Below are 23,118 nucleotides of genomic sequence, written 5' to 3'. Positions count from 1 at the left end.
GAAGTGCCATATACTGAAATCTGTAGAGCCGCACTGGGGGCGGGGGTGGGGGGTGGGGGGCGGCGGTGGGGGAGGAACCATCTTTCAACTGACACCTTGGCTCACTTAGAAGTGTTTGAAAAACCCGTGCGAGACCTACAAGGAAAGTGCCCTATAGGCAACACTGTGAAACAACGCTGCGTAGGAATCTTTGAACTCATATCATGTGTCACCGTTACAAGTGGAGAAATCCTGTATCTATTAGTATAGAGAAAGCGCCGTTCACTTCACTTTGTGAAACATCATTGTGGGGAAACAATCTTTCAAAAACCGCTGGGTCAACTAAGTTGGAAGTGTTGGAAAACCCATGAGGGGCTTACACGGAAAGTGCCAGACACTCAACTCTGTCACCCATCCCTGTGTTGAAGCCGTTGTTAAACAACCATCTCGTTTCACAAGTTCAGAAGTGTTCAAAAACTTCTGTGGGGCTCGTGAGTAAAGTGCCATTAACCTCTGTCAAACAGCGCGTAGCGGGCAAGGTCTGCCCACTAATATCACGTTTCACTGTTACACGTCCTTGAAAACCCGTGTGGAGCTTACGCGGTAAGTGCCATATACTCAAATCTGTCAAGGAGCACTACGGGGAAGCGATCCTTCCATCTCCTTCCACTAAGAATTGACGGAAACGTGTTGCCTAAGGAAGAGATAGGGCCCTACTACTCAACTCTGTGAAACAACACTGTGGGGGAAAGCTTCTTTCAACTACCATGTGCTGTCCCCGAGTTAGACGTGCTTGAAAACTATCCCGCACCTGTGTGGAAACTGCCATATACTCGACCCAGTGAAACACTGCGGGGAAACTACTTTTCAAGTAACGTCTCGTTTCACTAAGTTAGAAGTGCTTGAAAACCTATGCGGAACCTGTGGGGACAGTGCCATATACTCAACCCGGTCAAGCAGCACTTTGGGGAACCAACCTATCTTTCTTTCACCTAACACCTCGTTTCACCTGAGAAGTGTCTGAAAACCTATGCGGACCCTACAGGGTAAGTGTCGTATACTCACCTCTGTGAAAAAAACACTGTGTGGAAACCATATTTCAACTAACGTCGTTTCACTAGGGTAGAAGGGTTTGAACACCTATGCGGGACCTATGCGGAAAGCGCCATATACCGAAATCTGGGCACTTACACTGTGGGGAAGCCCGTCTTTCTGTTGTCATCTTGTTTCGCTAAGGGAGAAGGGTTGGAAAACCTATGCGCGGCCTAGGCCGAAAGGGACATAGACGCAACTTTGTGAAAGAAACCAAACCAGACCAAACCAGACCAAACCAAACCAAACCAAACCAAACCAAACCAAACCACACTGTGGAGACGCAGCGTCTTTCAGCTCACATCTGGTTTCACAAAGTGAAGATAGTGTGAAAACTTACGAATCACTCACAGGGAAAGGGCCACATACTGAACTCTGTGAAACAAAACTGTGGGGAAAACATCTTTCACCTAATATCTGGTCTCACTAAGTGAAAAGTGTTTGACCACACATGCGGGGCCTAGGCAGACAGTGCCATAGACTCAACTCCGTGAAACAACCCTGGGGTGAAAGAATCTCTCAGCAAACATCTGGTTTCTCTAGGTTCGGTGTGTTTGAAACCCCTTACGGGACCATCACGCAAAGCGCCATACACTCCACTCCGAAATAACACTGTGGTAAAACACTCTTTCAACTAACATCTGATTTCACTGGGAACTCTTTGAAAACCGAGGCGGGGGGTCTACAGGGCAAGTGCCATAGACGCAACTCTAAGAAGCAACAATGGGGGTGGGGAGAAACCATCTTTCAACTGAACGTCTCGTTTTCAGTAGGTTAGAAAGTGCCAAATACTCAGTTCTATCACGCTGCACTGTGCGGAAACCATCTTTCAACTAAATGTTGCATCACGGAGTTAGAAATATTTGACAACCCATGCACGGAACGATGTGGAAAGTGACCTATACGCGACGCTGTGAGAGACTCTTGTGGGCAAACCGTCTTTCCGCTAACCTCTCGTTTCACCGAATTAGAAGTGTTTGAAAACCTATGCGGGGCCTATTCCGAAAGTGTCATTCCCTTTGAAACCACTCTTGGAAAGAAACCACACCGCGGCGAAACCATCTTTCAACTAACATCCGGTTTCACTAATTAGGTGCGTACCGCTTGAAACCTATGCGGGAACTACAGGGTGAGTGCCGTACACTCAACGCGGAGAAACACTGAAGGGAAACCATCTTTCAACCAACATCTCCTTTCACTGTTGCAAGTGTTTGAAAATGTATGCGCGGCCTATGCCCAAAGTGCCACACACTGTGTGCCACACACACTGTGGCCCAGCTCTCAAAATGCACTTGGCGGAAACCATCTTTCAACTCACATCTGGTATCGCTGAGAATTGTTAAAAACCTGTGCAGGGAACGATGTGGAAAGTGACATAGAGCCGAGACTGGGAGACATTACCGTGGACAAACCGTCTTTCAACGGGCCTCTTGTTTCACTAAGAGAGAAGCGTTTGAAAACCCATGCAGGGAAGTATGAGGACAGGGAACGTAAAACAACAGTGTTGTCGGACCATCTTTCCACTGACACCGTGTTTCACTAAGTGAGAAGGGTTGGAAATCTATCGGGAGTCTAAGCGGAAAGTGCCATCTACTCAACTGTGCGAAAGCACTGTGGGCAAGCCATCCTTCGACTACTATCTTGTTTCGTTACCTTGGAAGTTGTTGGACAACCTAGCGCAGCCCACGAGGAAAGTTACATGTACTCAATTCTGTCAAGTAGCACTTTGGGGAACTTATCTTTCAACTACCATCTCGTTTCCCGAAGGTAGAAGTGTTTGAAATCCCAGGCGGAGACTTTGCGGATAGTGCCATATCCTCTACTCTGTGAAACACTGTGGGGATACCGTCTTGCAAGGAAGATCTCTTGTCGCCAAGTTAGACGTGGTAGTAACCATATACGGGGCCTGGGCAGAGTGTCATATACTGAACTTTGTGAAACAACGTGGTAGGGAAACCATCTTTCACCTGACATGTCCTTTCACTAAGTTAGAGTTGTTTGAAGAGCAATGCGGGGACCAGGCAGAGAGCGTCATAGACTGAATTCTGTGAAACAACACTGTGGGGAAACCCTCTTTCCCCTATCTCGTTTCACGAAGTTAGAATTGTTTCAGAAACTATGAGAAGCCAATGCCGGTCGTGCCATAGCCTCAACTCTGTCAACCAGCACTTTGCAAGCACTAGTGTTTTGAAACTCTCTTTCAACTCTCCCCTGATTTCACCAAGTGAGAACTCTTGAAAAAACCTATTCGGGGCCTAGGCCAAAAGAGCCACATACTTAGCCGCGTCGACCAGCACTTTGCAGAAACAATCCATCAAGTAGCATCTTGTTTCCCTAAGTTAGAAGTAGATGAAAACATACGCGGGGAACGCTGCAGAAAGTGACGTATACACGGCTCTGTGAGGGAACACTGTGAACAAACCACCTCGCAACTGCCATTTATCTTGTTTCACTAAGAAGGATTTGAAGACCTGTGTGGGAAGTATGCAGAAAGGTGCATATACTCAATCAACTCTGTGAGAAAACACTGTGGACAAAGCATCTTTCACCTGGCAATCTGGCTTCAAGTTCAGATAGTTTGGCCACCTGTGGATCACCTACAAGGAAAAAGCCGTATGCTCAACTCTCGAGACAACACTGAGTAGGAACCACGTTTCATCTAAGATCTGATTTCACTAAATTAGAGAAGTTTGACTACACGTGCGGGGCCTAGGCAGATAGTGCGATACACTCCACTCTGTGAAACAGCACTGTTTTGAAACAACGCTCATCTGATTTCACTGAGAACTCTTTGAAAACCCTTTCGGGGCCTATGACAAAAGTGACCTATACTCTCCACTCTGTGAAAGAACACTGTGGGGAAACAGTCTTTCAACTATCATCTGGTTTCACTGAGTGAGAGAGACTTCTTTTAAAAACCTAGGCGGGGCCTACACAGTAAGTGGCCATATACTCAAGTTTGTGAAAAGGCACCGTGGGGAAGCCACCTTTCAACTGTCATCTCGTTTCACCAAGTTAGAAGGGTTTCAAAAAACTCTGAGGGGCCTGTGACGGAACTGCCATATACTCAGCTCTGGCAAACGGCACTTTGCAGAAACCAAATGTCGTTCAACCAACATTTTCTCACTACGTTCGAAGTGTTTGAAAACCTATACGGGGAACGATGTGGAAAGTGGCATGCATTCGACCCTGAGAGAATACTGTGGACAAACCCGTCTTTCAACTAACAACTTGTTTCACTAGATAGAAGCCTGATAAAACCTAGGCGGGGACCATGTGGAAAGGGCCAGGTAATCAACTCTGCGAAAAAACACCATGGAGAAACAACTTTCAACTCACATCTAGTTTCACAAAGAAGACTTTGAAAACCTATGCATGAACTACTTATGGAAAGTGCCATGGGCGCAACTCTGGAAACAACAAGGTGGGGAAGGCATGTTTCCCCTAGAATCTGCTTTCACCGAGTTAGAAACGCTTGAATACACATTCGGGACCAAGGCGGATGGTGCCATACACTCCACTCTGTGAAACAGCACTGTGGTGAAACACTCTTTCAACTAACTGCTGATTTCACTTAGTGAGAACTGCTTGAAAATCTACGCAGGACCTACAACGTAAGTGCCATATACTCTACTCTGTGAAACAACACCGAAGGGAAGCCATCACCCAAAATCTGGTTTCACTAAGTCACAAAGTCGTTGGAACATACACGGGTGGCCTAAGGGATAGTGCCTTTTACTCAACTCTGGCAAAGACACTCTGTGTGGAAACGATCCCTCAACGAACATCTTGCTTCAGAAGTTAGAAGCGTTTGAAAAACTATGCGGGGCCAATGACGAACGTGCCATAAGCTCAACTCTGAATGGAACAAACACTGTGCAGAAACTATCTTTCAAAAATCATCAGGTTTCACTATGGTAGATGTGGTTCAAACCGTTTATGGGGCCGACCCGTAAAATGCCTTATACGCTACCCTGGCAATCTACGCGGCGGTGAAAGATTCTTTCAACTCACATCTGAATTCACTGAGAACTGTTTGGAAACTCATGCGGGGCCTCAACGGTAAGTTCCATGGACTCAATCTGTGAAGCAACGTTGTGGGGAAGCCACCTTGCAGCTGACATCTCACTTCACTTGGAACTCCTTGACAAACTTGCGGGGCTTGTGGCGAAAGTGCCCTATGGTCAACTCGGTGGTGAAAAACTTTCCACTAACCTCAGGTTTCGCTAAACGGGAACCCTTTGAAGACACGTGCGGCGCCTACAGACCAAGTGCCATATTCTCAACTCTGTGAAACAACCCTGTCGCCAAACCATCTTTCCACTAACATCTCGGTTCACTAAATTAGAAATGTTTGAGAAATCTATGCGGGGAACGCTCAGGACAGTGACGTATACTCGACGCCGTGAGAAAATAATGTGGACAAACCGTCTTTCAAACAACAACACTGGTGGGGGAACCGTCTTTCAACTAGCATCTCGTTGCCCTAACATTAAAAGGTTTTCAAAACTATGTGGGGCCTATGCCCAAAGTGCAGTATACTCAACTCTGTCAAACTGCACTTTGCGGACAGCGTCTTTCAACTAGTATCTTGCATCACTGAGTTAGAATTGTTTGAAGATCTATGCGGAGAACAATTAGGGAAAGGGCCTTATCATTGACACTGTCAGAGATTACTGTGGAAAAGCCATTTTTCAACCAACATCTTGTTTCACTGCTAGAAGGATTTGAAAAACACTGCGCAGCTTAGGCAGAAAGCGCGTGTTCTCAACTCTATGAGACAGCACTGTGGGATAAACCCCTTTCAGTTAACATCTTGTTTCACAAAGTGAAAATGGTTTCAAATCCTTTGCATGGCTTACGTGGAAGGAGCCATAGGCTTAACTCTGTGAACCAACACTGTGGAGAAACAATCCTTCCCTGAGTCAGAAGGGTTGGCATACACAGGCGGGGCCTAGAAGGAGAGTGCCATGCGCCATGAACTAACAGTTCAACTAACGTTCAACTGACGTTCAACGAACGCCTCGTTTCATGAAGTTAGAAATGTTTGAAAAACTTGCGGAGCCTTTGCCGAAAGTGCCTTATAGTCTCTCAAACTGCACCTTGCGGAAACCATCATGTTTCAACTAACATGTCGTATCACGAAGTTAGAAATGGTTGAATACCCATGTGGGGAACGATGTGGAAAGTGACATATACTCGACACGGTGGGAGAATACTGTGGACGAACCATCTTTCAACTAGCATCTCGTTTCCCTGAGTTGGACGTGTTTGCAAAGCTAAGGGGCCTAGGAGGGAAGTGCCATATACTGAAATCTGTAGAGCCGCACTGGGGGCGGGGGTGGGGGGTGGGGGGCGGCGGTGGGGGAGGAACCATCTTTCAACTGACACCTTGGCTCACTTAGAAGTGTTTGAAAAACCCGTGCGAGACCTACAAGGAAAGTGCCCTATAGGCAACACTGTGAAACAACGCTGCGTAGGAATCTTTGAACTCATATCATGTGTCACCGTTACAAGTGGAGAAATCCTGTATCTATTAGTATAGAGAAAGCGCCGTTCACTTCACTTTGTGAAACATCATTGTGGGGAAACAATCTTTCAAAAACCGCTGGGTCAACTAAGTTGGAAGTGTTGGAAAACCCATGAGGGGCTTACACGGAAAGTGCCAGACACTCAACTCTGTCACCCATCCCTGTGTTGAAGCCGTTGTTAAACAACCATCTCGTTTCACAAGTTCAGAAGTGTTCAAAAACTTCTGTGGGGCTCGTGAGTAAAGTGCCATTAACCTCTGTCAAACAGCGCGTAGCGGGCAAGGTCTGCCCACTAATATCACGTTTCACTGTTACACGTCCTTGAAAACCCGTGTGGAGCTTACGCGGTAAGTGCCATATACTCAAATCTGTCAAGGAGCACTACGGGGAAGCGATCCTTCCATCTCCTTCCACTAAGAATTGACGGAAACGTGTTGCCTAAGGAAGAGATAGGGCCCTACTACTCAACTCTGTGAAACAACACTGTGGGGGAAAGCTTCTTTCAACTACCATGTGCTGTCCCCGAGTTAGACGTGCTTGAAAACTATCCCGCACCTGTGTGGAAACTGCCATATACTCGACCCAGTGAAACACTGTGGGGAAACTACTTTTCAAGTAACGTCTCGTTTCACTAAGTTAGAAGTGCTTGAAAACCTATGCGGAACCTGTGCAAAGTGCATGCAGTTCGACAGAGCCTATGGCCCTCTCGGCACAGGCCCTCCAGAGGTTTTCATAAAGTCTCACGTAGTGAGATGACAGGTTTGTCGAATGACGGTTTCCCCACAGTGTTCTTTCCCAGACTGGAGTCTGTGGCACTATGGGCCTAGGCCCCGCATTGGTATTCGCACCCTTCGAAGTTAGCGATCCGTGATGCTGCAGGTTGCCAGATGGTTTCTCCCGCCCATTCTCTCACTGGGGCGAGTATGTGTCACTTTCCAGATGGTTCCTGCCTAGGTGTGCCTACCATGCGAGATGGTAGCGGAGAGGTGGTTTCTGCGAAGGGCAGTTGGACCGAGTCTATCAGGTATGGCGCGGTCAACATTGGACCCGTAGAGATTTTTCAGACCCTTCGAACGCAACGAAATGAGATGAGCCTCGAAAGATGGTTCCCCGCTGTTGTTTCACAGAGGGGAGTGAGTATTTGGCACTCACCGTGTAGGCCCTGCGTACGTTTTCAAACGGTTCACAGCGAAACCTTGATAGACTTAGTTGGAAAGACTGTTAGGCCCCAGTGCCGTTTCCAGATGCGAGCGCGTGGCACTTGCCACATCAGCCCGGCATCCGTTTTCGACCCAGCAGTCTCAGTGAGACTGGACGCTAGTGGAAAGGTGGCTTGCCCAGGGCGTGTCGTGCGGTGGAGGGCATGGCACCTTGGGTGTAGGTCGGCATGGGTTTTCCAACTTGTGGCTTCCCGCAACTCGGTGTCAGTTCCTAAGCTGATTCCTCCACACTTTCGTTTCTCGGGGTTGAGTGCATGGCAGTGTCGTCGTGGGCCCCGCATGCGTTTTCAAACACTACGTAATCTTACTGACACAAGGTGCCCGTTGAGAGATGGTTTCGCCATCTTGTTCTTTGCCAAGAGGTGAGCGTACGGCCCTTTGGGGGGGGCATCGTCCTCGCACGGGTGTTCCAACACCTCTCACCTGGGGCAACCAGACGTTAGCCTGGAAGATGGTTTCCCCACAGTGATCTTTCAGAGTCGGCTACGTGCCACTTTGTCCCCAGGTTGCCGGCATTGGGTTTCAAACGCTTCACAGGGAGTGAAACGAGAGGTTACTTGAAAGACGGTGATCCCACCGTGTTGTTCCTCGGAGGTGAGTCTAGGGCACCTTAGGCTTAGGCCCCGCAAGGATGTTCTAGCCCTCCGAAATTAGTGGAAACTCGGGGTAGTTGAACGACCACGGTTTCACCACTCTGCCGTGTCACAGAGTTGAGTAGCTGGCCCGCTCCGCATAGGCCCTGCAGAGTCGAGTCTTCCAACGTATTCGGCAGAGCGAAACCAGACGGTACTTGAACGACGGCCTCCCCACAGTGCTGTCTCACAGAGTTCAGCATGTGGCATGTTTCCATCTAGGCCTCGCCATAGGTTTTCAGACCCTTTTTTTAACTGACACGAGGTGACCGTGGAAAGATGGTTTCCCGACCGCGTCCGTTGTGTTGGGTACATGGCGCTTTCCACCTAGACCCTGCATTCACTTTCCAACATTTCTGACTCCCGGAAACAATGTCTGAGTTGAAAGATGGTCTCTCTCTCTCTCTCTCTCCCCCCCCTTCCTCCTCCGCCCTCTCCCCCCTCTCCCCTCCCATACACACACACACACACACACACACACACACACACACACAGTGTCGTCTCACAGACTTGACTGACTCTAGGGCACTTTCCTCAGGGGCCCCGCATGATTTTCAGACACGTGTCAGCCAAACCAGCTGTTAGTCGAAGGATGTTTCACCAACCGTGTTGTTTCCAAGAGTTGAGTATATGGCCCTTTCCGTGTAGCTGCCCCCACAGGGGCTCAAACACTTGTAACTGTGAAATGAGATGTTAGATGACAGACCGTCTCACTACAAGGGTTTTCTCACAGCGCCGAGTACAAGGCCCTTTCTGCGTAGGGCCTGCATTCGTTTTCAGACACTTCTACCTTAAGGAAGCGAGTATGTGCCACTTTCCCTATGGTTCCTGACTAGGTGTGGCTACCATGCCAGATGGTAGCGGACAGGTGGTTTCTGCGAAAGGCAGTTGGACAGAGTCTATCAGGTATGGCACGGTCAACATTGGACCCAGAGAGATTTTTCAGACCCTTCGAACGCAACGGAATGAGTCAAGTCTCGAAAGATGGTTCCCCGCTGTTGTTTCACAGAGGGGAGTATTCGGCACTCACCGTGTAGGCCCTGCGTACGTTTTCAAATGGTTCACAGCGAAACCTTGATAGACTTAGTTGGAAAGACTGTTAGGCCCCAGTGCTGTTTACAGAGGCGAGTTTATGGCACTTGCCCCACAAGCCCGGCATACATTTTTGACCAACGCGGGGCCTGTATTGTGAGTGCCATACACCCAAGTCTAGAAAACACTTTGGGACCATAATCCTTCATTTATAATTGTTTCACTTTTTTAAAGTCTTTTAAAACCTAGACGTAGCCTATGCAGAAAGTGCCATTTTACTTATCTTTGTCAACAACACCATGGTGAAATTATCTTCTGACATAATGTTTCCCTAATTTAGATGGCTTTGAAAACATTTGCTTGCAATTATGAGGACGTGCCATATACTCAGTTCGGTGAAATAACACTGTAAATATCATCTCTCAAATATCCCTTTTCATGAACTTCGTAGTGTTTCAAAACGTACACAGAAAATAGCAAGAATGGTATAGAGTCATCCCTGCTGAATAACATTGTGGGGAACCATCTTTCAACTGTTTTTTTGTTTCACTAAGTAACAAATGCCTGGATGACTATGCGGGCTACTATGATTAAGTGCCATATACTCTGTGAAAAAACACGGTGGACAAACTGTGTTTCCACCACAGCTTATTTCACAGTTAGAAGGGACTGAAATTCTAGGCTTAAATATATGACAGTGCCGTGCACTCAACTCCTTGAGGCAACACCATGGAAAAAGCATATTGCAGCTGACATCTGGTTACTCACGTGTGGTGTTTGAAACCTTTTACAGGGAACTATAACCAAAGTGTTATGCTTCATTCTGAACAAATGCTTTTGCAAAACAGTCTTTCAGGCAACTTGCTTCACTATGTTTAGACATATAGGAAAACATGTCCTGGCAACTGCAAGGAAAGTGCCTTGTACTCAACTCAGTGAAATATTATAGAGGAGGAACCATCTTTCAACGATGTCTTTGTTTCACTAGTATTTGTTTGGAAACCTATGCTGGGACCTAAGCAGTGATATTTTCTCCACTTTGTGACAAAACCTGTGGAGAAACCACCTTGCTCTAGAAACTTGTTTCACTAAGTGAGAAGGGTTTGAAACAATACGGGGCGAACTCTAAGTCAAGTGCCATCTGCTCAACTCTGTTTACCAACAACACGGTGGGGAAATGGCTTGTCAATTAACTTCCTCCTTCATTGAGTGAGAAGTGTTGGAAAACCGAGAAGGGAACACTAAAGCAAGTTTCCTATACTCACCTCTAAAAAAAAAAGACACTTTGGAAAAATCATTTGACAATTAACTTCTTGCTCAGGTTTAAAGCATTTGAAACTCTATGCAAGAAATGATAACAAAGTGTCCTAGACTCAATTCTGAAAAAAACACAGTTGGGAAAGCCTCTTTCAACACACATCTCCTTTCTCTAAGTCAGAAGTTTTTGAAAATTTAGGCCTAAATGTATAACAAGTGCCACTCAACTTCTTGTAATAAAACAGCAGAGAAACCCTGTTTCAAGGAACATCTGGTTTCAAATTGAGAGACAACCCTATTTCAACAAACATCTGGTTTCAAAATGAAAGGGGTTTGAAATCCTTTATACATTACTGTAGGCAAAGGGCAGTATACTTAATTCTGAAAAAAGAAAAAACACTATCGAGAAACCATTTTTCAACCAACTCCTTGTTTCACTATGTTAACCTATCCTGGGAACTATAAGGAAAGTGCCTTATACTCAACTCTGTAAAAAAATCTGGAGGAATCCAATCCCTTAATTCACTAACAATGTTTGAAACTATGCATGGAACTATGAGGACAGTGAGTTGACTTCAACTCTGTGAAAAAGAATAGCGGAAAAACGACCTTTCAAATAAAGTCTTAGTTCGCAAAGATAGATGTGCTTGAAAATCTAGGCCTCAATGCAAAATGAGAGTGCTGTACGCCCATCTCCTTGAATTAAAACCTTGTCGAGAAACCCTCTTTCAAATGATGTTTCCAAGTTAGAAGCGTTGGAAAGCATTTACAGGGAACTGTAAGCATAGGTTAGAATCTTAACTCTGTGGAAAAACACAGTGGGGAAACGGTTTGTCAACCAGCTTCTTGTTTCACTGGGTCAGACCTGTAGGAAACTACCATAGACTCGGCTTTGTGAAATAACAGTGTGGGGAAACCACCTTTCAGCTAACCTCCTGTTTCCCTAGGTTAGTGTTTGATAACTTGCACTGAGAACTAGAAGGAAAGGATATTACTCTGAGAAAGCACAGTGGCGAAAACGTCTTGCAACCAACTTCTTGTGTCAGTAAGTTAGAAGTCTTTGACTCATGCGGAGAAGTAAGTGTAAGGAAAGGGCCATGACCTCCTCTCTGTGAATCCACACCGTGGAGAAAGCTTATTTCTACTACCTGCTTCCTTCACAGTGTCAGAAGTGTTTGAAAACATATGCGGGGAGATATACGGAAATTGCCATCTACTTAGCTCTGTGCAACAGCACTATGCGGAAACCGTCTTTCAAATAACTTCTTGTGAATGGACTGCATTTCAAAAATCAATGTGACATAATAGACGGAAAGTGTCGTATATGCACTCTGTGGAACAAACTGGGGGATGGGGGGAACCCATCATTCAACAAACATCACGTTTCAGTAAGTTGATTTCCAAGAAAATGACACTGGTGATCAGGTCTTTCAACCACCTTCTCGTTGAATCAACTTCTTCACTACACATGTTTGAAAAAGCCTGTGTGTGGAATTATAGGAAAGTCCATGTATTCAGTTCTGTGAGGTAATGTGGGGAAACCATCTTTCAAACAACTTTTTATTTCAAGCACTTTGAAGTCTTTGAAAACCTATGCAGAAAATATTGGGCAATGGCACTGACTCACCGCTATGAAATATTGTGGGGCGACACCTGTCTACTCATTTCTTGTTTCACGAAGTACAAGTGTCTGAAAACCTATGCCGGAAACTATGAGGGAAGTGTATATACTCAACTCTGTGAAAACACACCTTGAAGAAAAGACCTTTCAAACTACAATTTTGTTTCACTGCCACAGAAGCGTTTGAAAATGTACGTGGTGAGCTCGAAGGCAAGTGCCATAGATTCAACAGTGTGGAGAAACCATTGTTAAACTAACCTCGTGTTTCGTTGAGAAATGTGTTTGCAAACTTATGTGGGGAACATTCAGGAAAGTTCCATATACTCACCTCTCTGAAAAAACACTGGATAAACCACTTTTCAGCTAACATCTTGTTTCACTGAGTTGGAAGTGGCTAAACATCTAGGACTATATTTATAATGGCAGCGCCAGACCCTGAACTCCTTGAAGGAAAACCATGGAGAAAACATATTTCAACTAAGGTCTGGTTTCAAACTGAGTGGTGGTGGAAATGCTTTGCAGGGAACTAGAAGGAAAGGGCCTCATGCTTAATTCTGAAAGTGCACTATGGCAAAACCGTCTTTCAACCAACCTCTTGTTTCACTAAGGTAGACATGTTGGAAAACCCTATCCTGGCAACTATAAAGAAAGTGCCATCCACTCAATTCTATGAAATAACATTGTGGAGGGACCATCCTTCAACTAGTTCCTTGTTTCACTAACAAGTGTTTGAAAAACTGGGCAGAGAACTATGAGGACAGTGACCTGACCTTGACTCTGTGGAAAAAAACGCAACAGGGATACCACCTTTCGACTAACGTCTTGTTTCACTAAGCTAGCAGTGTTTGAAAAAGGAAGCAGCAAACTCTAAGGCAAGTGCCATCTACCCAACCCTGTTTTACGAACAACACTGTGGAGAAACCATTTTTACAGTAACCGTGTTTCGTTGGATGAGAGGTGTTTGAAAACCTAAGCAGGGAACATTCAGGAAAGTTCCCTATGCTCGTGTCTGTGAGGAAAACAAAAACACACTTTGGAACACGCATTTGTCAATTAACTTCTTTTCCCTAGGTCTGACGTGGTTGAAAAACTATGTGGGAAAATGATAACGAAAGTGCCATAGACTCAACTCTGAAACAACCCAGTCGGGAAAGCCTCTTTCACCGAACATATTCTTTCAGTAAGTCAGAAGTGTTTGAAGTTCTAGGCCTAAATGTATAATGAGAGTGCTATATGCTCAACTCTTTGAAATAAAACCGTGTGTCCACTAACGTCTTGTTTCAGGGTTAGAAGTTCCTTTACAAGAACCAATAAGGAAAGGGGTGTATACTCTGTGAAAAACCACTGTGGGGAAACTGTCTTTCAACTTCTTGTTTCCCTTAGACGTGTTTGAAAACCTGTGCGAGGCATTATAAGAAAAGTGCCATATGCTCAGTTCTGTGAAATGATCTTGTGGAGAAAAGTTTGCTTCAAATAACTTCTTATTTCAGTAAGAAGACTTTCCAACCTATGTAGAAAATATGGGGGACTGGTGTAGACTCACCACTGAGAAATATCGTGGAGGAACCATCTTTCCACTACTTGCTTCTTTCACTATGTAACAAGTGTTGGAAAACCTATGCAGTAACTATGAGGAAAGTGCCGTGTACCTAACTCTGTACCTAAATCTAATCCTTGCTCTCTTGTAGAAACAAGGTTCTTCCCGCGATCGGTTCAGAGTCAGTGTCTCACGGTCCTATCCTCTGCCTTCCACCTGGGACTCTGACCCAGTCCTTGAGACCGTGGGAGGGATTTTGGCCACAGGGCTCCGTCTTCATTAACTCATCGGGTTCCAGGAGTATGTGGTCATTCAGAGACCCAGGCCAATGGAAGCGTCCCAGGAGAGAATGTTTGTGTGTCAGTTGGGCGAGAGACTCAGACACAGGAGTGACCTTCTCCTGGGCCCAGGGCACACGAAGTAGGACACCTTCTTTCCAAGTGGAACCCAATTCCCACTGGATATGTCGAGCTTTGGCCCTCCTCATGCCCATTTCCTTCACCTTGCTGCATTTCTGACAGGTTTTTTTTTCCTCCCTTAGGAGCTAGGGAGCTATCAGAAACTCAGGTAGCTCACCTGGGTAGGCATCAAACTCTCTGCTCCAGTGCTCAGTGAGAGCTCTCAGGCTCTGAGCTAACAAAGGAAAGCTGGCCTTTATTCCCTGGAAGATTGATGATTGGCCTGCTGTGGTAAGGAAGGGGAAGGGGAGGCCAGCTTGTCTCACTGTCCTGGATGACTGTGTTGCCTTCATTCTGAGAAGCAGTTTGCACATGAGCAGTCGGGACAAGGAGAGGGTCAGCACAGGGGAAGCCTTATCCAGGAACAGGGAATGATTTCCTTGTTCCAAACTCGTAAGAACCAGCAGAACTGAATACCTAGAGCTCAAACCTGGGGTCGACATCAACAGATAGAAGGTGTGGGAAGGAGAAATATTGCCAGAAATCTCTGTCTCCTAAAATGCAGAATGCAGGACTCCCAGCCAAATTCCTGCAGAGGGCTCCCTTTGCCTCAGCCCACAGGCATTTCTTATTCTGAATACAACCAGCTTGATAGGAGACTGTGCTGGGTACTTATTCTTAAACGTCTCCACATCTCATGTGTGAGGAACAACTCTGGCCATCTGTGTCTCCATGTCCACTCATTACCCTGTTTTTGCATAAGGTTCTGAATGGAATGTATTCAGAGCCATTGACTTAGAGTGCCATTCCCTTCTTTCAGCTTGTGAGTCTGGTGGTATCCCTGGGATGGTGAGATAGGTATTGCAATGGGCCATTCTCAGTTTGGTTTCAGAATGATGTGACCATCGCCAAACCTAGGGTGTGTGAAGGTGCCGAGGCCGAATACTTGTGGGTAGGCTCAGCCACAGGTTAGGGGACGTTCCTGCCTCATGTGTGGGAAGAGGGTACGGGAGATAGATTATGTCCTTCCTCGATTTGACCCATACCCATTTGAATTCAGAGCTTTGACTGGCCTGGGAGTCATAACTAACCCATTGCTGCTTCTCTAACTGGGTCTCAATTCACACACCAACACCTTGGGGATGTCCCATACACAACCAATGTCCATGGATTGGAGGTGAGTTTCCAGGCAAGTCCTTTGCCAATGCAGACCTCTAAGATTCTGATAGCTGAGAGAAGAGCTAGCACTCCTGTCCCTGAGCCCTCAGTGCTTAGCAGGCTACAGTCATCGTGGGAATGGGTAGCCACATTGACTCCCACCCCTCATAGATGGAGACACCCTCACTTGGAAGAACAGGCAATCTGTGCATGCCCACTTTGCTGCATGACCTGATCAGCACACAAAATGCCTTTTGAAAACATAGTGCACTAAGGCCTCGTTCCCGCCTCTTGATCATCACATGGAAACACCTTCTTCATACCTCGGGGTCACTGCTGTCCCTATTGACACGATGGGCAGAAACACACCAAATTCCCTCTATTTCTTATGGGAGAATGAGTGTCTCTTGCTCACAGGGCTCCAAGGGGCGTCCATTGGCGTCAACCTGTAGCCAAAGCCCACAAAAGATTTCTCTGACTCCTGACCACGCCTGCTTCCTCCTTTACTGTGCTGGTCAGTGTTTTCTCAGCATCATGCAATTCTCATCCTGAATGAAGATCTCTGACCCTAGGAGTATCAAGGTTCATGAGAGTGCTTTATTCTCCATCAAGGTTCGTCTTGGGGTCCGTACAATTCTGTCAGAATAATAGCTCAGGCTTGCAAAGGTCCACTGTGGACCAACCCTTGTGTCTGTGGGACAGGTTGAGCCAAAGGGGCCCTGGAATTTTGGTTTCAGGACCCTATGGACATGCAGAACCCTAGGCCATTTGAAGGGGTCCAGCTGAGAATTGTTTGGGTGGAGGCTGGGCCAGCAGTATGAGCGGGGAGCTGGCCTCCTGCTGGACCTAGGAAAAATGAAGTTCAACCTGTCCTTTTCACACTGATCACATTCACACTGGGTGGACATATCGACACATTCCCTTTGGTCCTGGCTTCAGCCGGTCCCGTTTGCTTCCTGTCGTTTTGACTCAGTCTTTGCTCAACGTTAGGAGCCCTGGGGCTGGCACTCATGCACAGGGCACCAAGGGATGGGCTTTGGATGGCCACTCAGTCCCTGGCTCAGGGACAGCCATGAACATGGGCTATCTGAAAGAGAATAGCCCTCCAATCCCTGTGCTTGGTGGTTGGCTGTTTGTAGCAGGGCCGGGGGGGTTGGGCGGGGAGGGGAGCCAGTTTGCCTCATTGCTCTGCCTGGTGGAGGGGCCTTCCTTCTGAGTAGCAAACTGTTCACACGTGCAGGAGGCGCCAGAAGCTGGTCAGCCCAGAAAGAGCCCTTTATCAGAAGATGGCCCCAATGCCCCTTTCCACACTTTGCAACAACAGCTGGGGGCACCTCATGGCTACAGCACTGTCACTGCTCACTCCGTTCAGTGCTGGGAAACCAAGAAAAGCAAAGTCCCAGGGTTCTCTAAGTCCTTCTGAAGGAAGAAGACAGGACTGTTGCTCACAGGGCTCCCAGATGCAAACTCTAGAGACCTCGTTTGCCTAAGTGCTCAGGTGTTTCTTCTTGTTCCCATAGCCAGTTTGCCAGGAGCAGGTGCTGGGCACCTCTTGCTCCATATAAATCCCCTTCCTATATCTGGAGAGCTCTGGCCCTCCTTGCCATGATCACATGTCTTTGCTCATTTTTAGAAACAGGGTTCTTCCCACAATCCCTACAGAGTCAGTGTCTCACAGTCCTATCCTCTGCCTTCCACCAGGGAGTCTGACCCAGTTCTTTTGAATGTGGGTGAGATTTTCCCACAGGGCTCCTTCTTCATTACTTCATTGGGTTTCAGAAGTATGTGGCTCTCGATAGGCCCAGGGACTTCTCGTTCCCCAAAAGAGCGATGTTTGTGTGAAGCCTGGGCCAGAGATTTGGGCAGGGAGATGGCCTCCTTTTGGCCAAAGGCCAGTGAAGGAAGACACCTTTCCAAGTAGGTCCCAATTGCCACTGAAAATGTCAAATTTTGCCCCCCTTCCTTGGGCCCATTTCCTTCCTCTTGCTTTCTTTCTGACTTTTTCCCTCTTAGGAGCCACAGAGCCATCACTCACTCAGCCGGCACCCCCTGGGTAGGCATCAAACTCCTGTGCTCAGGGAGAGCTCTCAGGCTCTGATCTAGCAAAGGAAAGATGGCCTTTAGTCCCTGGGTGCTTGTTGCTTGGCTTGCTGTGGTATGGGAGGTGAAGGGGAGCCATCTTTCCTCCCTGAGCTGGATGATTGAGTGGCCTTTATTCGGGGAAGCACACAGTTGGCATGTGGGCAGTATGGACCAGTCCATGGTCAATAGAGGAGGATCCTTGTCCACGAATAGGGAACAAAGTCCTTGTTCCAGACTCCTGAGCAAGAGCCAGTAGAACCCAATAGCGACACCTCAAATACTGTTGGCTCCATCAACCGCTACAAAAATTTGGAGGGACAGACATAGCCAGACATCTCTGGCTCTGAAAGAATGAATGGGTGTTTGTTGCTGACAGGGCTTTCAGGTGTGCCATTTCAGAAGTCTCCCTTTGCATAATCCCACGGACATTTCTATTTCCAGATACAAGCAGCTTTCTAGGAGACTTGTGCTGGGTACTTCATTCTTGACATTCTCCCAATCTCGAGAGTGATGAACTCTGAGAGTCTATGTCTCCATTTCCACCACTTAGCCTTTTTTGTCCAAAGAGTTTCTGTGTAGACTTTATGCAGAGCCAGTGACTTCGAGTAAAATCCTTTTCTCTCAGCTTGCCTGTTTGGCTTTGTCCTTTGGATGGTGATGTAGGTTTTACCCTTGGTCCTCCTCAAGATCGTTTTATTTATTTATTTTTTTGATTTTTTTTTCAACGTTTTCAAGATCGTTTTAGAATTTCTGGCCAACCCCACACCTAGGATGTGTAAAGATACCCAGAGAGAACACTTGAGGGTAGCGGTTAGGGGAGGATCCTGCCTGCTGTGTGGGAGAAGATGAAGAGATGATAGAGATATCTCCCTCTTCGAATTGCCCCATGCCCAGTGGAATGCAGAACGTGGTCTCAACTTCCTATCCCGTTGGTGCTTTGCTCCCTTGGTCACAGTCACCCACCACAACCATGGGGCTGCCATGTCCACAACCAAATCCCAAGGATTGGAGGCGAGTTTCCAGTCATTTTCAGAGTCAAAAGAGGCCTCTGAGAGTCTGATACCCCAGAGGTCAGCTGACCTTCTATCCCATAGCTCTGGTTTCTTAGCAGGGTATTATAGCAAGAGTAAATAACTGCTATTCGTTGGCAACAAGGTTCTCCCTGGAATCTTGTCAGAGCCAGTGTCTCAGAGTCATATCCTTTCTTATGAAGTGAGGAGTCTGGTACAATGCTAGTGAGTGGGCAGGAGGTTTGGCCACAGGGACCGTGGGAATTGGGTTTCAGAATTTGTGGGCATCACCAGGCCGAGGGTATCTGCAGGTGCCCAGTGGAGAATGCTTGTGTGTAGGCCGGCCAGAGGTTTGAGGAAGGGAGCTGGCCTCTTGTCTGGTTTGAGATTTCATTCAGAAAGATCTCTCTTTCCTAGATGGGTGCCATTCTCTTTGGAGATGCCAACTTGGGAACTGCTATTACTCATTCCCATGCCACTGCTGCTTTTCTATCTAGGTCTCTGTTCACATTCCATGAGCATGGGGCTGTCACTTACACAGCAGTGGCTGTATGAATGGTGCCAGTTTCCCAGTCAGTTCCTGAGGAAATCAAAGGCTCTCTGGGTCTCATATCCCAGAGGAAACCTTCCCCTTCCATCGCGGTGCACATGGTTTTGCTTAGCTGGCTAAGGTATGCATGGGCATGGGTAGCCAATTGGCCTCCCTCCCCTCACTAATGGAGACCCTTTGTTTGGAAGAACAGCAGGTTTTCATGTAGGCAGGAAGCTCCCAGATCTGGTCAGCCCAGAAAGTACCTTTGGATGGAATCCTGCACCAAGTCCCGCTTACAAATACTTGCCCATCAGCCAGGAGCACATCCCTGCTACAGCTCTATCACTGCTGCCCTTATGGACTGATGGCAAAGGCAGGACACACACCCAGAGCCACGTCTTTCCCTATGATGCTGAAAGAAGAATCTGGGCAGGCTTCTTGCAGACAGGGCTCTCAGCTGGAACTTACACATGGCACCGGTTGCCAAAGCCCACAGGTGTTTCTCATCCCTGAGTCATCAGTCAGTGAGTTCATGGAGATGCTGCTAGTCATTCTTATCCCTGATGTACAACTCTGGCCCTCCCTCTATCCATTTTTCACCCCTTTGCTCTAGTTTCACTCTGAGCCCTCCCTGGGCTCCATTCCAGGTGAGTGGCTTAGAGTCATACCCTGGGCCCTCTACTGGGAATTCTGGTCCATTCCCTGGGACTGTGGCATGTGTTTGGCCAGAGGGCCCCTGGCTCTTCAGCAGGGATAGTCTTCCCTGTATCATGGTTTCCCCTCTACATGAGTCTCTCAGTACTCGGATTTCTGGCCAAGGAAGGAGGCCTGTCTTTTTGTGTTTGTATGTGTTTGGCCACAGGGACACAACCTCAGAGCCTCTCAGGCTTTCAAGTGTATTGAAAAGACAAGAATAACTGTAAAATGGAAAGTTGTTACACTATCTGAATGACACTCAGGAGCAAGATCTATTTATTTTAAACCAATGCAGCCATAAAGATATGTGAACAGGCAAGGCAACCCTGCTCTAGTATCTCCCTCTGCATTTCTTCCAGGCATATTACACACTGGCCAGCATCTTGACTCAGTTCATCCTCATTATAGGTTATTGCTGGCTTTGTTCAACACATCACATCATGCGTATCCCTCTCCTGTGAGGGCACATTAATCCTCCAAAAGTGGGATGGGAGAAGTGAACTAGTAAGGAAGCTGCCCTCTTGGGTTCCACCCTATCAGCCACTCCCTGCCTTCTGCCACTATCCTTGGGGCTCTTGTAAACCTCGTCCTGCCAGCCAGAAATGTCACCATTGTTACTGTTGAGCATGCTGAAGGAGGACAGAGCTGCACAGAACAATGCCATGTTTGCCACCCCATGAGCACACGGTGGCTTTGCTGGGCTGCTTAGGCAGCTATGGCACTTCCTCATGGACAGGGCTGTTCACGCCTTAGCCCCTGACCCACAAACTTCCTTGTGGCCGTGCCCTGCACGCAGCACTGATGCCTGTGATCCCGATGACCCTCTGCTCCAGCTGGAAGGTAAATCCAAGTCCGGGTAAGTGCAAGTGCTGCCATTAGCAGTGGCTCGGCTGCCTTGCTTGGTGCCCACCTGCCATATGCAGACTTGTGTGAAAATCTATCCCTGGGCACTGGCTGAGTGAATGACAGCCCCATGGCTCCTAAGTCTAACCAGGGACATAGTTAGACATAGAGCCAAGGAAAGGGAATGGCCTTACAGAGCCAAAGGTCAATATCTCCAAAGGCAACGGGATCAACCTGGAAAGGGGCTATGCAACTTCGTTCCCCCTCAGCCAAGAAAGGAGGCCAGCTCCCTTCCCAGCCCTCTGGCCCAGCCGAAGTGCCAACCCTCTCTTCTGGACACTTCCAGCACCCTAGGCCTCTGAATGCCTGCGTGGTTTTGACACAAACCTACCAGGGGCCCTGTGGCCAAACCTACTGCACAGTCACAAGCTCTCAACTAGGATCTCCAGTGGAATGCCAAGGATATTCTGCCAAGAGACTACATGCAATGGATCCCTTTCTAGCTTGGAAATAGAGCAAAAGGGTGAAAATGGATCCACAGAGGGCCAGAGTTCTTTGTTAGGGATGACAATAGGATGATATGGAGAATAAAGTGACAAATGCCATGTTCTAGCAAGCTGGCTGTCTCAGGAAGAAGCAACACCTGTGGGCTTTGAAGGGCACCCACCACAGGCTACACCTGGGAGCCCTGTCAGCAAGCAGTCTGCATTCTTCATACCTTACCAAAGGTAAAGGCTTTGCGTGTGTTCTTTGCCCTTTCCTACTAGGAGATGGGCGGCAGGGATTCAGCTGTGGCTCATGGTCAAATGGTTAGAACAGAGCCTGTTGCAGTATTCCTTTCAAAGTCCCTTTGTGCCCTGACCAGGACCTGGAGCCTGGTGTGCATGCATGAATCATCTCCTCTGCAGGATGAAGGCACCTCTGTCAGCCAGGGAAGGGAGGCCAGCAGGCTACCCATCCCCGCAATTACTCCAGCTGGCTAAGCACCAAGCCCCCAGCGACAGAGGGGCCTGCTGTCCTCTGCGATACCTGGCACTACACTGAGAGGTGTCCATTGGCTCAGGAACTGACTGGGCACTCCACACCAGTGTTTGCATCTGGGCTGTGTACCTGACACAGACCTATGGATCCTAGAATTTTCTAGTTTAAATAGAGGACATTCTTCTGACGCTCTTCCTCCTAATGGCTCCCAGGTAGCACCAATTTGTTGAACAAAGAGCAATAAAATGCACATAGTCACCTGGAGGACTAATTCTTCCTTAAAGAACAGAATGGGCTAAAGTTAGAATTAACTGCCTACTGCTATCTCCTGGCAGGCTGGCTATCTGGGCTGTAAGAAACACTTGGGGGCTGGTGTCAAAGGAAACCTCCAAGGCTACACCTGAGAGTGACATTATGCCAGAGCTGTGGATTCTTCCTTCAGAACCAGAGGGAAAAGTGGTTTGGGTGGTTTTTCCTTGCTTCCCATCAGGAAATAGATGCAGCATTGATTCAGAGGCAAGGGCTTCCTGCTCCCAGCTGGTGATCAAGTGTTTGCAATGTTGACCCGATACAGTAGTTCTTGAAAGGGCCCTTTTTGTGCTGACCTGGTTCTAAGGCCTAGTGTGCATATGGCAGCCATCTGTGACTCAAAATGAAGGCATCTCTGCACTTGACTGCACTTACCACAGCTGGCCAAGTAACAAGCACTCAGGGACAAGAGGGCCATCCTTCCTCTGATAGAAAGGTACTCTTTGCTCTCACAGAGCACAGGACCAGAGCGGAAGTTGAGCACCAATCTTTGGGCTCTGCCTGTGTGACGTGAGTGAAAGTCCAATCGTCCCTGAATGTGACCCAAGATTTCGAAAACAGCAAATTGGTGGGAATGGCTATAAGGGAAGCCAAGGCTCTACATGACAGATGGGAATGGGATAATGCTGCTGGGTGTCTCTCTCTACCTTTTCTCTAGCTGCATGTGTAAGGCCAGTCCCTCCTAAAACTCTGGGACCACCTACATGCATCCATTCATGCACAGCTTGATATGCCCTAGGCCTCTCATTGTGAACAGAGTTCTAATGGGAAATTACAAGAGGTCCCATTGCCAGTCTATTCAGAGTTCCCGGGACTCAGCCAGAGCCCACAGTTTAAAGTGGAGGATATTGCTCTGAGACATGGACTCTGAATGGACTCTAGCGAGATCCTGCTTTGAAAAAAAAAAAAAAGAGCAAAAAGATGGAAATAAATACACAGAGGGCCAAAGTGCATCCTTACAAGATGAAGAGAGTGGGATGAAGCTGAGAAGGAAGTGCCTAGCACAATCTCCCAAGAAGATAACTGTTGTCTGTAGTAGGAAACACCTGTGGGCTGGGGCAAAGGGAACCATCCATTGCCTACACCTGGGTGCCCAATTGGCACGAGGCCTGCACTTTGTTTTCAGTAAGAGAAGGAATGCTTCTGACCTGGGATCCTTTGTATGAACTACCTCTCAGGGCATAGAAAGTGCCCTAATTCAGTGATTC

The sequence above is a fragment of the Leopardus geoffroyi genome, chromosome D4, assembly GCF_018350155.1.
Source record: "Leopardus geoffroyi isolate Oge1 chromosome D4, O.geoffroyi_Oge1_pat1.0, whole genome shotgun sequence".
In the NCBI taxonomy this organism is placed as follows: domain Eukaryota; kingdom Metazoa; phylum Chordata; class Mammalia; order Carnivora; family Felidae; genus Leopardus; species Leopardus geoffroyi.
This window is presented reverse-complemented; position numbering follows the sequence as displayed.